This window comes from Sebastes fasciatus, chromosome 9 (genome assembly GCF_043250625.1).
Source record: "Sebastes fasciatus isolate fSebFas1 chromosome 9, fSebFas1.pri, whole genome shotgun sequence".
Lineage (NCBI taxonomy): Eukaryota > Metazoa > Chordata > Actinopteri > Perciformes > Sebastidae > Sebastes > Sebastes fasciatus.
The window spans coordinates 1,955,317-1,970,492 of record NC_133803.1 but is presented as its reverse complement, the minus strand read 5'-3'; the positions used below and the strand labels follow the sequence as shown (position 1 = coordinate 1,970,492).

General features: G+C 41.8%; 1 protein-coding gene and 1 pseudogene across 28 annotated transcripts in view; both read left to right on the top strand.

Moving 5' to 3' along the window:
* The window catches only part of camk2g2 (calcium/calmodulin-dependent protein kinase (CaM kinase) II gamma 2), a 169,519-nt gene that overhangs the window by 102,721 nt on the left and 51,622 nt on the right, over window positions 1-15,176 (top strand). The gene's annotated exons all lie outside the window — the stretch shown is intronic.
* LOC141773538 (uncharacterized) lies at window positions 9,501-14,611 on the top strand (annotated as a pseudogene).

The following is a 15,176-nucleotide window of genomic DNA, read 5'->3' as shown; positions in this document are numbered from 1 at the left end:
TGTCTGATGGTGTGAAGGCAGGTAAAGTTTGTTTGCTAGCAGAGGTCTGTACGGGTCACAATGCTGACAAGGTAGAAATGTGCTGCCTTGATCATCTGTGCCATCCTGTCTGCTGAAACGCCTAAAAAAAAAGAGAGGAGTCTACGTATATGGACTCACAGGTGGCTAGGAAGACGTGGACAGGATGGCTTGTCCATTTTGCAGAGAGAATTGGAGGTAATGTTAAGCTAGCTACGTTTTACTGTGTTATCTTGATAGCTACGCTCTGATTACTGTAAAAAAAAAACAGGCACTGACGTTGAGGAATCGGCTCGTGGCTCTGCTTCAACTGTGCGAGAGCCCACCTGTACACTGCACAACAAACAACACCCAACGAAGTTGAAATCGGTCCGACTCTAAAATGAGTCGTGCGGCTCAAAATTCGGGCCAGAAACAGGCTAAAACCGTACAGTGTATACCCAGCTCTATGTGTGTGTGAGACACAGCGAGGTAACTGTTAGTGACGGTGACCAGACGTCCTGGTTTGTCCGGGACAGTCCCGGTTTCAAGCTGACGTGTCCCGAGTCCTGACAAATATCTGTAAAACACTCAAATATCCCGGTTTTCAAAAGTCACTAACAAATTGTCCCGGTTTTCACCAGAATTAGAATAATAATAATATTATACTTACATAGACGTTCATCATGTTGCACTCATTAATTCATTTGTGCCCACGAGATAAGTGTATAGAGAGCCAGCACAGCACACCTCGCTGCAGTCTCTATAGAGAGTGATGTTGTGCGTGGTCAAGCCACAATTACGCACGGACGCAACAGATATCCGCTGGTTACATTTAGTGTAGTTTTGATCCACAGAACCCTCCGTGCACATCAAACGTGTTGTTTTGATTAATTATTCTACACAGTTCCTTCTGCACATCAACAGGCATTTAGCTCCTCTTATAACTCCCTCAGGACCGGCCGTTCCATCTTTCACCCGGACGGTGTCTCCATCCTGGACAAAATGTCCTCTGAGCTCCACCATTATAATTCTAATATCCTGAGACGAAACAAGTTGAAAAATAATGTTCGTAGGCCCAGACAACAATACGTTTCCTCTGAGGGAAACTCTCTACAGGACTCCCAAACTGGCAGTGCGTCATGAGGGGGCTAGTCTGTGATTAAAGGGGGAGAAAGTAGTGAATGTGATAAGTCTTGATTGTCACAGCCTCTAATGCACCCCCCCTATAATAATACCTTCTTTCTGATCTCACTCTGTGCTCAAATGCGCCACAGGTGCGCCAAGTTAGCCATCCTGATGAAAACGCCTATGATGCGTGCATATTACCAGTGTGCGCGTGGACTCACGTGCATGAACGTGCGGTACACTTAAGTGTCCCGGTTTGGGGGTTTGAAATAATGGTCACCCTATGTTAGTTCTAAAACACAATGGCATCTCCTGAAGAGGTTAGCGTAGCTGCTGCAATAGCATCAGTTCTATCAGAACTGGAGAGTATTTCTTTACTTAAAGAAGAATAAAGAACGCCACTGAAGGATTTTCTTGATGGAAAAGATGTTTTCTCTCTTCTCCTGACTGGCTTCAGCAAGAGTTTGACTGACAGATGGTTCATCCAATCACTTACCAAGTATTTTTTGAAAGTGCCTGCCGTTTTCCAAACAGTTTACAATGACAGCTTCTCAGATGGTTCTGTTTAACAAACAGGGGTGTCACGATTTTCCTCAATCCACAATTCGATTTGACCTCCTATTTTAACGTCACATTTGATTTGAATCCTTCTGCAGTGCATTGTGCTGTAATCTACAAAAATATGTTTCAGTCAGGACCACTTTAGTCAAAGAACTTTATTTACATGCAGTAATATATACATTTATATTTGGCGGTATGGCTCTGCTCTGGGATCTCCCTGCCCATCCACGCGCATACGTGGATCCACGAGCCTATGTGGTAGCGTGAGACAAGGAGAGCACTCCTCCTTGCCCTTCCATGTGCACACATGGAAAGCCAAAGGCAGGGAGAGCAGCAGCAAAGACCCCCCCGGGTGCAGAACAGAGCCAGCATCAATAACACAGAATGATATTGGTTTAGTCACACACATTATTAAAGGAGGTGGTGGGGTGGAGGTAGGTTGCGAGCGGCTTTGTAGAAGAAGCAGCACAGGTGGCCAGGTTGAAGGAGCTTAAATAAGGCGCCCTGTATGAAATTTGCCAATGAATGCCTAGAAGGGAATCAGCTGATCTGTCAGATGATGCGTCAGCTGATTGGCCGGCCTAAGATCGGCCGCCATCAGCCGACAGCTGAGCAGCGCTCGACGCTCGATTTTTTGTTGTCATTTACTGTCTTTTTTTCCCTCTCTCATCTCTTTTTTCTCTCTCTCCTCTCATTGCTGTGTGTCACCCATGGGTGTCACCGAGGGCCGACGAGAAGCTTTGGACACAGTCTGTGTGCACTGAGAGACAGCACTCGCTAGTTCCATTAGCTTGTTGCTACTATCCGCTGCTCTGATTCAACAATGTTGAGCTGAAAAAACGTGCATGTAGGCTGAAATTCAACCTTGGTGTTGTTCTGTCGGGAGATGCAGTGACTTAATGTTAAACCAAGTAAGAGTAGAAGAGCCATTAGTAAGGAAAAGTAGCTAGCTAACTTACTAAAGTCCGCTAGCCGCTAGGCTAATTCATGCAGTGCAAAATGCCATAGGCATGCAGGAAGTGCCCTCTAGTGTAGCGATAGGGACGGCCCACATTTCCCATCATGCCTGCCTAGTCCCGAAAGCTGGACTGAGTAGTTTATGTCTGCTTTTTTATGTTCCAAAATGCAAATATTACTTTTGTTAGTGTTTGTAATGTAATGTGTCTGTTCAGAACATGGTGGCTATGTTGGTAATGGTGATTTTTGTGCTGGTTTATAGTTTTAACCATGTGCAAGGTGGCTGTTTTCTTCAGTTCAGCTGTATTTTCCTTCAGAGGCACGCTAATGCGGTGGTGGAGAGAAAAAAAGATTTCCAATTTCCAATCAAAACTGTGACACTCAGAGTAACAAACCATCTGGCGGGATAAGTTAGGTTCCCTCTGACACTGAGGTAGAGGCTACTGTTGGTGAATTTACAGTAGTCATTTGATCCATTGTTAATATAAAAATGTTGATTAGTGCAGCTTTATTAAATGCCCTTCCTTTATGGAGCTCATATTTGCGCGCTCATCCCAGGTTGACTGACTGAGTGCGTATTTTGCAAATGGATCCATGAAGATGAGAACAAAGGTTCGTAGAGTCTGTTAGAGAGCTCGATCTGTGTTCATAAAACTTGAATTCTAAAACATAATGTTAATCATAATTTATGTGAATGGGAAAAGAAGCACAGAGCCTTGAGATGAGCCCTACAGGACACCTTCACTTCAAGCCCCGTCAAGTAACGACACTCCGAATTCTGTCGCGAAAGGCATTTAGAAATTTAATTTTTGTTTTTAATTGCATGCTACTTGTTATTGCATGATTTTCATCTAGCTTTAGAAAAAAAGTGATAGACTATGAGAGAGCGATAGGCTTATCTATCAGATCTTGTCATAGTCCTCTGGGAGATAGGAATTTATTACCCGTATTAATTTCCATAATTTGAAGCAACCACATCTAATGAATGTGCATAATATGAGCAGCATTGATATGAAGTGACTGTGACAAGCACTTGTAATAATGTCCACTATGTGAGTATCATCACTGTCATGCAGATGTCTGGAGTCTCGTTTTTCTTTCTAACTGACACCTTCATGTTTGAAGTAAATGTCTCTTGACACCTTGCTTCGATGTTTAGTAGTAAACATGTTTGCTGGCACTCTATGCTAGTTGGATAGAGTGATGAGGGCGGCAGGTGTAGGTGACTAGAGTGAGAGAAACTACGCTGACTTCGAAAGGTCCACCTGTTATAACTGAGGGGCTACATGACTTGACTTAGCCTCCACAGTTTGAAAATCCCTCCGCTTGTTCCTTCAATACAGAATTAATGAATGTTTTTATTTATGTCACACCATTGAAATGACCCATCAAAGAACGACAAATCATTGCACCATTCCACATAGTATGCATGATCCAAAAGAAAGAAAGTAAAGCTACTGTACTTATACCATAGACTGTATGAAGTGGATGTAGTCACTGTGACGGCATCCATTGACTTGTGGCCATTTTGAAGCCTCAAGTTCAGCGTTTTGCCCGTGTCCATCTTGTTTTTTTGCAACCAGAAGTGACACGAGAGGGTGGAGCTAAGTACAACCAAAAGCTGAATAAGACATTTTTAGCTGACCAAAGAGGTTATAATTAACTTTAATGAAGTGAAAACACACTGTAAAAGGGTTAAAGTTCTAAAACAAAAACACAGACAACTCCCAGACCGGACAACGCCATTGTCGCGACCTGGCAATCACAAGGTAGCCCCGCCCTAAAGCATCCCCTGCTTTATGGTCTATCTGACTCTAAATGGGACCATTATTTACTAAATGAACATCATGCTTAGGGTGACCAGATCCCAACAAACCAAATGTAGGACAAAGAGTATGTTTGTGTGGGACAATGTGGGACAAGACGCTACCAAGGCTGAGAGATAGGCTGTATTTGAAACCGCATACTATACTAGTAGTGCGTACTACTACAAATAGGCCAGTATGTAGTATGTAGTATGTAGTATGTGAACAAACGCAAAATCTACAGTATGCCAAAAATACTCGGATGTCGTACTGATTCGGAAAAAATCTCCAGTATGCATCGGACCAGTCTTCGTCGCCTACTGTATCCCACAATGCAAAGCGCTGGAACACTACAGGCTATGCTTACAACAACAGCAGCAGCCAAAAATGGCTCGTTTTTTATATTTTTCGTAGCTATTTCATCACTAAATTCACTTGTGAAAATTTTTAAGGCGAGAAATCAACTTTGTAGATTTAGAATATTGACAGTTTTACGATATTAGATGGTGAATCGAACATTTACTCCAACGTTTTTGGAGTTGAGAAGCTCCACAAACTGCCTAGCTATAGCGCCTGCCGGAGTCGCTGCCAGCCAGCCAGGTAGTCACGCTCACAGACCGCTGTGAGCTGGCTGGAGCTCTCTAGAGACCGGTCTGTAGACAAGAGGCTTTTATTTCCTGGTTGACGGATAGTTTGTTTAAATATCACAATACAGATGTCCATTATAAAATAATATTAACATTTCTCTAATATCTGGAGGGAGATCAGTCCACTGTTTTGTTTCTGTAACTGAAAAAGCAGTTTGAATAATGTAAATTTTGTGGATCAATATTTTCTATTTACCGTCTCCCGTCGTTGATGATCCTGTTTGTCTGTCTTCACTATGTGCTGTTAGAATAAATAGTTTAAACCTGCAGTATCTTATAAAGCGAACAAACAGAACATGAACAACAAAATTCAAGTTGTATTTTTCGATTATATTGCAATAGTGGTACGAGTTCTTTTTTTTTGTTCAGTGATTTAAGAGCTGGTTTAAAGGCTACAGCCTCGTCTAGCATACTGCGAATACATCGCTTTAACCGTTGCATACTGCATACTACTGAGGAACGCAGTATGTACTGTATACTGCATACTGCGTTCGTCAGTAGTATGTACTGTATACTGCATACGGCGTTCGTCAGTAGTATGTAGTATGTACTGTATACTGCATACTGCGTTCATCAATAGTATGTAGTAGGCGGTTGAATACAGCCATAGTCTACAATTTTGATATGTCTATCTAACTTGAATAATAAACATTTCTATTCTGCCCCTTATCTTGTAACATCTCTATGCCTATCTCTATGCTTTGCCCGAATGCATCCAGAGATCGGCACGTCTCTATTTGATCCGCACGTTTCGTGTGAGACTCACATGAACTGTGTTGCTTCCAAGTCGTATTACCCCGTGTGAAATTGAAAAATAACTGGCAAATTTCACAAAAAACTCTGAGAATTGCCTTCCACCGGCTTATAAATACTTATAAGTAGTTTCACAGTCTTTGTTGTAGCTGCTCTTCCTTTTCTTTATGCTAGTTTCCATCGTATTCCGCCTAAATCTGCAGAGCTTGTGACTTTGTGGTGACTCACAATATTCTCCGTTGGGCATAGCGTAGCAAAGACTGTGAAATATTGACCTGCACTTGACCCACATGTGCGCAGTTTGACAGCAAACAAAGCCCCATGATGAAAGCCCTCCCTGCTTTCTTCACAGCCGTTGGATTAAAGACAGATTTTAGAAAAGTGTCTGTCCTGCTGTGGTTTGACTTTTGAGAACTAGAGCCAATGAAAATGTGGGACATCGTCTCAATATGTGGGACGTGGGACAAGGGATAAAAATGCTGCGCAGTACCTCGTAAAGTCGGACACCTGGTCACCCTAATCTTGCTGTATTGAAGAAGACTTGAAATTAGTGATTGAGACCATAGACTCATGTTTACAATGATTGAGGTAATAAATCAAGAGAGACGTAGGCTAATTTTTTCATGGACTTCTATACAATCAGCCTTTTTTTGCAACCAGAGGAGTCGCCCCCTGCTAGCTGATAGAAAGCATGCAAGTTTAAGGCACTTCCGCATTGGCTTCACTTCTCAGACACCTTTTTTAGTGTCCATACATTGTCTAGATAATCTGCCAGATTTACTAAGAAAATTGCTTTGCACAAATGCATGCTTTGGGTTTCAGTTTGTGGTTGCAATCCGTGTGCATTCAGCGCCTGGTTTACTAAAGATCTTAAAATGATGATAAAATATTTTTTAGCACAATTATTAGTACATTAGTTTAGTTTATTAGGTTCCCCATTAGCTGACGCCATGACAACAGCTATTCTTCCTGGGGATCCGAAGTGTTAAACATGTTCATAGGAAGCAAAAAATAGACAAAGTGAAGACAAATCAAAGATGCAAAATATTCACAAAAGAGAGCAGCCGGTCCAGCGGTTCAGAGCGGAGCAGGGGGAGATGGTGTTGTTATGAATTTAATACTGAGGCAGTTGCAGTCAAATGCACTCATACATGTCCAAAAAAAAGAATCAAAAGTTCAGTTGCAGCCTGCAATGATTTTACAGTTCATGAATGGTCAAGTTCATATTCAAGTTTAATGAACACAAACCAAAACTCCCCATCTGCTATTCGTTTGTGTCACAGTAATCACATATTTATTGAGGAGGGAACCTGCCAAAATAAAAATAAATCATAAATAAAAAAAATATATATCAATTTAAAAATAAATGTAAAATAAATGCATAAATAAATAGAAAAAAATGGGAAAAAAATGAATAAATAAATAATTAATGCAAAAATAAATAAATACATTTAAAAATGAATGATAATAAATGGAAAAAAATATTTAAAAATTAATAAAAATAAATAAAGCAATTGATACAAATATAAATAAAAAGGGAAATTAAAACAGAAATATCAATTTAAGTCACATTTTATCAATTAATAAATGAATACATTTATTTTCAATTTATTTTTTCTACATTTAATGACATTTATTTTTTTATTGAGTCATTTATTTATTCATTTATTTCTGATTTTGGCAGGTTCCGTCCTCCATAGATATTGTGTTCATTAATAAAAATGTTTTTACTAATTATGTAATTGTTTTTTCTACAAATCTATATTCAATGTATGTTTCTTTTCCTCACCACTACCTTCCTAGTGATTTGTGTAAATACAGTTTGCACAATGTTGTTTATGCCTGATCTTTAGAGGAGAAACTGCAAAACTGACGTCAATCGCGTGACCTTAGTAAATTCAGCAGAATACATAATAAACCTTTGTTAACATGTTTCCTGCTAATATTTCCTCAAATCCTTCCCTGAATGCATATCCAGTAAGGAGAGACGCACCTTCCAAACACACACAGATGACACTCTATCCTGCTGCGTCTTATAATTATATCAGTCAAGAGTGTCAGAGCATTTTACTAAATGTCCTCTTCCTCAGATCATCATATTTAAAGGACAATGTGAAAAAAGTGCATTTCATTTTCTATTTCTTTTAACCAACATAACTGACAGAGCCTCCCCTGTTCATAAATAGCAACATAATGTCCAGTCTCCAGATGTGGGGGCAAAATACATGCTGCTCTGATATCTGCCTCACTACCTGTTGTAGCACATTTTGCAGATGCAGCGCTCTTGAGCCTCTGCAAAGTGTAACATTTCTTAAAGGGGACATGTCATAAAAAGATTCACTTTTTCAACCAACAAACGACAACCCAGTCAGTTTTTGTGGGCTGTCTAGATCAGAAAACATGTGATGCAACAAGCTATTCAGATCTGTCTACCTTTCCTATGTCAAGGCTCATTAGACTGGGCTTTTTCAGGAGGGGGTCTTAAAGAGACAGGCACTTAAACGGACAGGCACTAATTTTGAACATTAAAGGACCAGTGTGTAACATTTTGGGGGATCTATTAGCAGAAATGGAATATAAGAGGTCAGGGTTCCCGCAGGGTCTTAAAAAGTCTAAAATCCAATAACCTGAATTTAAGACCATAAAAAGTCTTAAAATGTCATGAAATGTCTTAAATACAATTTTGGCAGGTCTTGAAAATTCATTAATGTTACTTTCATTTAATAAAAGAAATGCCTTATCTTGCTTTTAAATGTTTAGTTTTTTTAGCACGCCGAAACAAAACTATAACACAGAACCAAAAGGATATAGCTGTGCTCCCCGGATAGAATTTATCAGAGCACACCCTTTTCACGAGAACTGGATACAGCGTTGGAGGCGGGTTTCATTTCTATGAAAAGTTGCTCAGTGGCGCATGAAGCCTAAATGGCTCAACTTCCGTCTGGAAAAGTACCCGGATCTTGGGCAGATGGACTATGGATGGGACATGCGCAGTAGCGTCCGCTCGGTCACATGACTTGGTCACGGGGTCCCAACGTCACGCCGTCGTCACGGCTTGCGCTCCAGCCTCGGTCTGGGTCTCACTCACATGAATGGAGGAAGGGAAATAACTCTGAATTCAGCTATTAGTGCGTTTTACAACTTTGAAAACTTAATTTTTTAAATATGGGCTGTGTAGTCGTTCATACTTGGGAGTTGATTCACCTCAAAAAAAATTATCCGTTCAGTTACAGACATCGCTTTCCCAATGTAAGTCTATGGGAAAAAGTATTTTTGAGCCCAGTGGCATCACGTGATGAACTCTGACGTGCTGACGTGCTTGCGGTAAGAGTATTGCCTCATTTCCGGTTGCCTGTCTTTCTTTGTACTGCTAGTGTTCTGTAGCTGCTCCAGCACATCCAGGGCAATATAGTTATACTCTTCATTACCGCGGCTAATTACCTGCTACATTTATAATTACACTAGTTCTACTTAAGCATTCATAACTCGCTCCTTTTAGAGACTTCTCGATAATCCCACAAATTCAGCTCTGCTAACGCTAGCTGGGCTATCGTACTGTAGCATAGCAGTAGCTTAGCAGTAGTTTAGCAGTAGCTTAGCAGTAGCTTAGCAGTAGCTTAGCAGTAGCTTAACAGTAGTTTAGCAGCTAGCGATGGCTTCTCTCTCTCCTTCTCCTGCTCTTTCCTGCTCTGTGTGTCTCATGTTTAGTTATTCCTCTGCCTCCTTTAGTGATAATGGTACATGTATTAAGTGTAGTGAACTTGCTGCATTGGAGGCAAGGGTTAGTGAGTTAGAAGCCCGGTTCCGCACTTTATCATTAGCTACTGTAGTTAGCCAGCCCCTAGCCGGTGCGGGCCGACCAAGCGTAGCTCCTGCTAGCCGTCCCCCGGCAACCTCCGAGCAGCCGGGAGGCTGGGTGACTGCCTGAAGGAAGCATAGTCGTAAGCTGAAGCCCACGGTTCACCAAAAACCACTCCACGCTTCTAACAGATTCTCCCCACTCAGCGACACACCCGCTAAGAAACCAACTCTGGTTATCGGCAGCTCTAGTCTGAGAAACGTGAAGTTAGCGAAGCCAGCTGCCATAGTTAACTGCATCCCGGGGACCAGAGCTACCATAGTTAACTGCATCCCTTGGGCCAGAGCTACCATAGTTAACTGTATCCCTGGAGCCAGAGCTACCATAGTTAACTGTATCCCTGGAGCCAGAGCTACCATAGTTAACTGTATCCCTGGAGCCAGAGCTACCATAGTTAGCTGCGTCCCTGGAGCCAGAGCTACCATAGTTAACTGCATCCCTTGGGCCAGAGCTACCATAGTTAACTGTATCCCTGGAGCCAGAGCTACCATAGTTAGCTGTATCCCTGGAGCCAGAGCTACCATAGTTAACTGTATCCCTGGAGCCAGAGCTACCATAGTTAACTGTATCCCTGGAGCCAGAGCTACCATAGTTAGCTGCGTCCCTGGAGCCAGAGCTACCATAGTTAACTGCATCCCTTGGGCCAGAGCTACCATAGTTAACTGTATCCCTGGAGCCAGAGCTACCATAGTTAGCTGTATCCCTGGAGCCAGAGCTACCATAGTTAACTGTATCCCTGGAGCCAGAGCTACCATAGTTAGCTGCGTCCCTGGAGCCAGAGCTACCATAGTTAACTGCGTCCCTGGAGCCAGAGCTACCTACCGGTCATCATAAACAGCAAATGGCATGGTAAAATGCGTGGTTATAAACCTGAAACTCGTCCTAGAAGTCTGAAAACTATCCATGTTACAAATATATCTCCTCCTGTTTTATCTATTAATACCCCACAGATAAAACTGGCCCTTCTTAATGTCAGATCTCTAAATAACAAAACCTTTCTAGTTAACGATCTGGTCAAAGAAAACAACTTAGATTGCATCTGTCTAACAGAAACTTGGCTAAACGATGACACGGCAACAGCAACACTGATAGAAGCGTGTCCGCCTGATTACAGCTTCCACCAAGTTTCTAGGAAATCAAAAAGAGGTGGAGGAGTCGCAGCTATTTTCTCATCTAAACTGTTGTTCAAAATCGCCAAGCTAGGTGAATTTACATCATTTGAATATCTTGCTATAGAGCTCAAAACTGAATCAATACTGCTTGTTATTATATACCGGCCACCTAAGCACTCGCCAATATTCATACAAGAATTCTCTGAACTATTATCACTATGTGTCACCGGATATGACAAAGTAGTTCTAAACGGAGACCTAAATATCCACGTAAATAAAAAAGCAGACCCAAGAACTATTGAGCTTTTAAATCTCCTCGACAGTTTCGATCTGACTCAACACATTACAGATCCAACACACCGGCACGGAAACACACTAGACCTAGTAATAACAACTGGACTAAACATCAATAATATCTCAATAACTGATCTACCCCTCTCTGACCATCACTGTATACTTTTTGATGTGGAAATCACCTTAACAGAAACCACAACAGAATTCTTAGTCCAAAGAAGACATCTAGATGATGACGCTACAACAAAATTTGCAGAGCAGATTGCTCTATATGAGCCAACTAGTCATGAATGCTGTCTGAATGAAATGGTAGAGAACCTCAATGATGCACTATCATCTGTGTTAAACTCTGTTGCTCCACTGAAAACCAAAAAGAAGTTTACAAGCAGAACCTCCCCATGGCTGAGAAATAAAAATGTTAGTGAAAATAAAAGAAAATGCCACGCAGCAGAGAGAAAATGGAGAAAAACAAAGATCACTATCCACCACGACATCTATAAAGATGCACTATCTACCTATAACAAAACCATCCGTCTAGCAAGGAAAGATTATTTTTCCAGCATTATTACAGAACACGCCGGAAATTCCAGAGTTCTTTTTTCCACCATTGACCAGCTGCTAAACACTGTTCCTGTCCCCCCGCTATCCTCAGCAGCTAAGTGTGAAGAGCTTTCCCTATTCTTCAAGAACAAAATAACTTCAATCAGAGCTAGTATCACTACTAGTGGAGGTGAAACTGACATCAGTAGATACCGCAATGTAACCTTGAGCACTTTTACATGTATCACACTAGGTGAACTTTCCAAAACCGTCAGTGAATGTAACTCTACAACCTCAGATATTGATCCTATACCCACAACATTCTTTAAGCGAGTGTTTGATAGTGTCTCAGGTCCGGTCCTACACATTATAAACACATCCCTTAGAACTGGTGTTTTTCCAGATGCTTTTAAAACAGCTGTTGTAAAGCCCTTATTAAAGAAACCCAAAGTGGATAACAGTATACTAGCAAACTACAGACCGATATCAAATCTTCCTTTTATTAGTAAAGTATTGGAAAAGACAGTATTAGTCCAATTAAATTCCTTTCTTGAAGAAAATAACATCTTGGAAGTCTCTCAGTCAGGTTTCAGAAAATATCACAGTACTGAAACTGCTCTCACCAAAATAATTAGCGACCTCAGACTTAACTCTGATGCAAATAAAGTATCTATCCTTATCCTGTTAGATCTTATTGCGGCATTTGATACCATTGATCACGGCATCCTAATCAATAGACTTGAAAAGCTTATTGGGCTCACTGATAGTGTACTGAACTGGATCAAAACATATATCAGAGGAAGGAAGTTTTATGTTAGCCTAGGAGACCATATGTCTAAGAAACATGAAAATTGCTACGGGGTTGCACAAGGGAGCTGCTTAGGTCCATCACTCTTTTCTCTTTATATGTTACCACTCGGTGACATCATCAGAGAACATAATATTGATTTCCATAGCTACGCGGATGACACACAATTGTATATATCCGCTGAACCTAATGATGCGACAGCCATAAATTCCATTACAAACTGCTTGTTGGCAATAAACAAATGGATGAACAATAATTTTCTCAAATTAAATGAGGACAAAACAGAAGTTCTACTTATCGGCCCCAAATCAAAAAGAGAGATGCTAACCAAGAATCTCGGAGGTTTAACCCCCTGGCTTAAACCTGAGGTGACAAGTCTCGGTGTCATCCTGGACGCAGATTTGAATTTCAACTCCCACATTAACAAAGTGACCAGAACAGCTTTCATTCACCTCAGGAACATAGCGAAGGTACGATCATTCATAAACCAAAATGATGCTGAGAAGCTAATTCATGCTTTCATATCCAGCCGGTTGGACTACTGTAATGCACTCTTCACTGGTCTTCCCAAGAAAACCACTGGAAGACTCCAGCTCATTCAAAACTCTGCAGCTAGATTATTAACAAAAACTAAGAGAAGAGAACACATCAGTCCTGTCCTAGCTACTTTACACTGGCTTCCTGTTACTTTCAGAATTGACTTCAAGGTCCTCCTCCTCACATACAAAGCACTAAATGGACAAGGACCTAGCTACATTGCTAACTCCCTTACAAACTACACACCAGCGAGAACACTGCGATCATCAGATGCAGGTCTATTAGAGGTCACCAGAAGCAGTCGTAAGAAGATTGGTGATGCGGTCTTTGTCAACTATGCCCCAAAATTATGGAACGCACTACCCATAAATATTAGGGAAGCAAACACGCTAGACATTTTCAAAAGACATCTTAAAACCTATCTTTTTACCAGAGCATTTTCTCTGTAACTTGCACTACGAATTTTATCCTGCACTATTTATATTTTACTATTTCTACTGTTCTAAAATGTTTTATTATTTTTATCATGATTTTGTTGACTCCATGCACTGCTCTTGCTGCTTGTTTTTTATTTATTTTATGTAAAGCACTTTGAACTGCAACTCCTGTATGAAATGTGCTATATAAATAAAGTCTTACTTACTTACTTACTTACCATAGTTAACTGCGTCCCTGGAGCCAGAGCTACCATAGTTAACTGCGTCCCTGGAGCCAGAGCTACCATAGTTAACTGCGTCCCTGGAGCCAGAGCTACCATAGTTAACTACATCCCGGGGGCCAGAGCTACCATAGTTAACTGTATCCCTGGAGTCAGAGCTACCATAATTAACTGCATCCCTGGAGCCAGAGCTACCATAGTTAACTGCATCCCTGGAGCCAGAGCTACCATAGTTAACTGTATCCCTGGAGCCAGAGCTGCCATAGTTAACTACATCCCTGGAGCCAGAGCTACCATAGTTAACTACATCCCTGGAGCCAGAGCTGCCATAGTTAACTACATCCCTGGAGCCAGAGCTACCATAGTTAACTGCATCCCTGGAGCCAGAGCTACCATAGTTAACTGCATCCCTGGAGCCAGAGCTACCATAGTTAACTGCATCCCTGGAGCCAGAGCTACCATAGTTAACTGCATTCCTGGAGCCAGATCTACCATAGTTAACTGCATCCCTGGAGCCAGAGCTGCCATAGTTAACTGCATCCCTGGAGCCAGAGCTACCATAGTTAACTGCATCCCTGGAGCCAGAGCTGCCATAGTTAACTGCATCCCTGGAGCCAGAGCTGCCATAGTTAACTGCATCCCTGGAGCCAGAGCTGCCATAGTTAACTGCATCCCTGGGGCCAGATCTACCATAGTTAACTGCGTCCCTGGGGCCAGAGCTACCATAGTTAACTGCGTCCCTGGGGCCAGAGTGGGCGACATTGAATCATATTTGAAACTGCTGGCTAAGGATAAGCGTAAATACAATAAGATTGTTATTCATACCAGTGACGACATGTATAGCCGCATGAAGTCATTCCACAGCTGGCTGTCGAGGTGGTTTCCAGCAAACCATGTGGGCCTCATTGACAATTGGAACTCTATCATGTTGGGTCTCTCTTCTGTTGTGATTTGACGCTATATAAAAATAAATCGAATTGAATTGAAAAACGTGACTGACACGGAAGTTGCTCCGTCAAATTTCGCTCTGTCTCCAGCTCTCGACAAAACTCTGACAGGTGTCTTCCATGGAAAAAGCTATTTTCTAATATGCATTGCACTTGATGGATTTCTGTTATTTGTAACTGCAATTGCGGCAATACACCGCTGTAACATAATGAGCACAGTGAACCATGAAAACTGCCAAAGAAAACCAGCCATCTGTTTTTGTTTTGGGCTGGATCGCTGCACAGCAGGTTTGACAGTGTCTCAACTGGTAACGTTTTCGCCACCGCAGCAAAAAACATCACTAAAGTAAACAAAACTCCTTTTCCCTCTCGTTTGATGTTTTAATATAGTTTCATATCGCCAGTTGGCGTTAATAAATGGCCGGGGGTGAAAGTAGCTCGCGGCTCCACGGGGCTGTTGATTGAGCGCTCGCTATGCCGTCAGGCGGTCCCCTGCTCCGGTCGCAACTCTTAACCGGAGCGGACCATCCTCAGTGTGTCATGGGTCTGTGGAGATGTCCCCAACCCACCCGT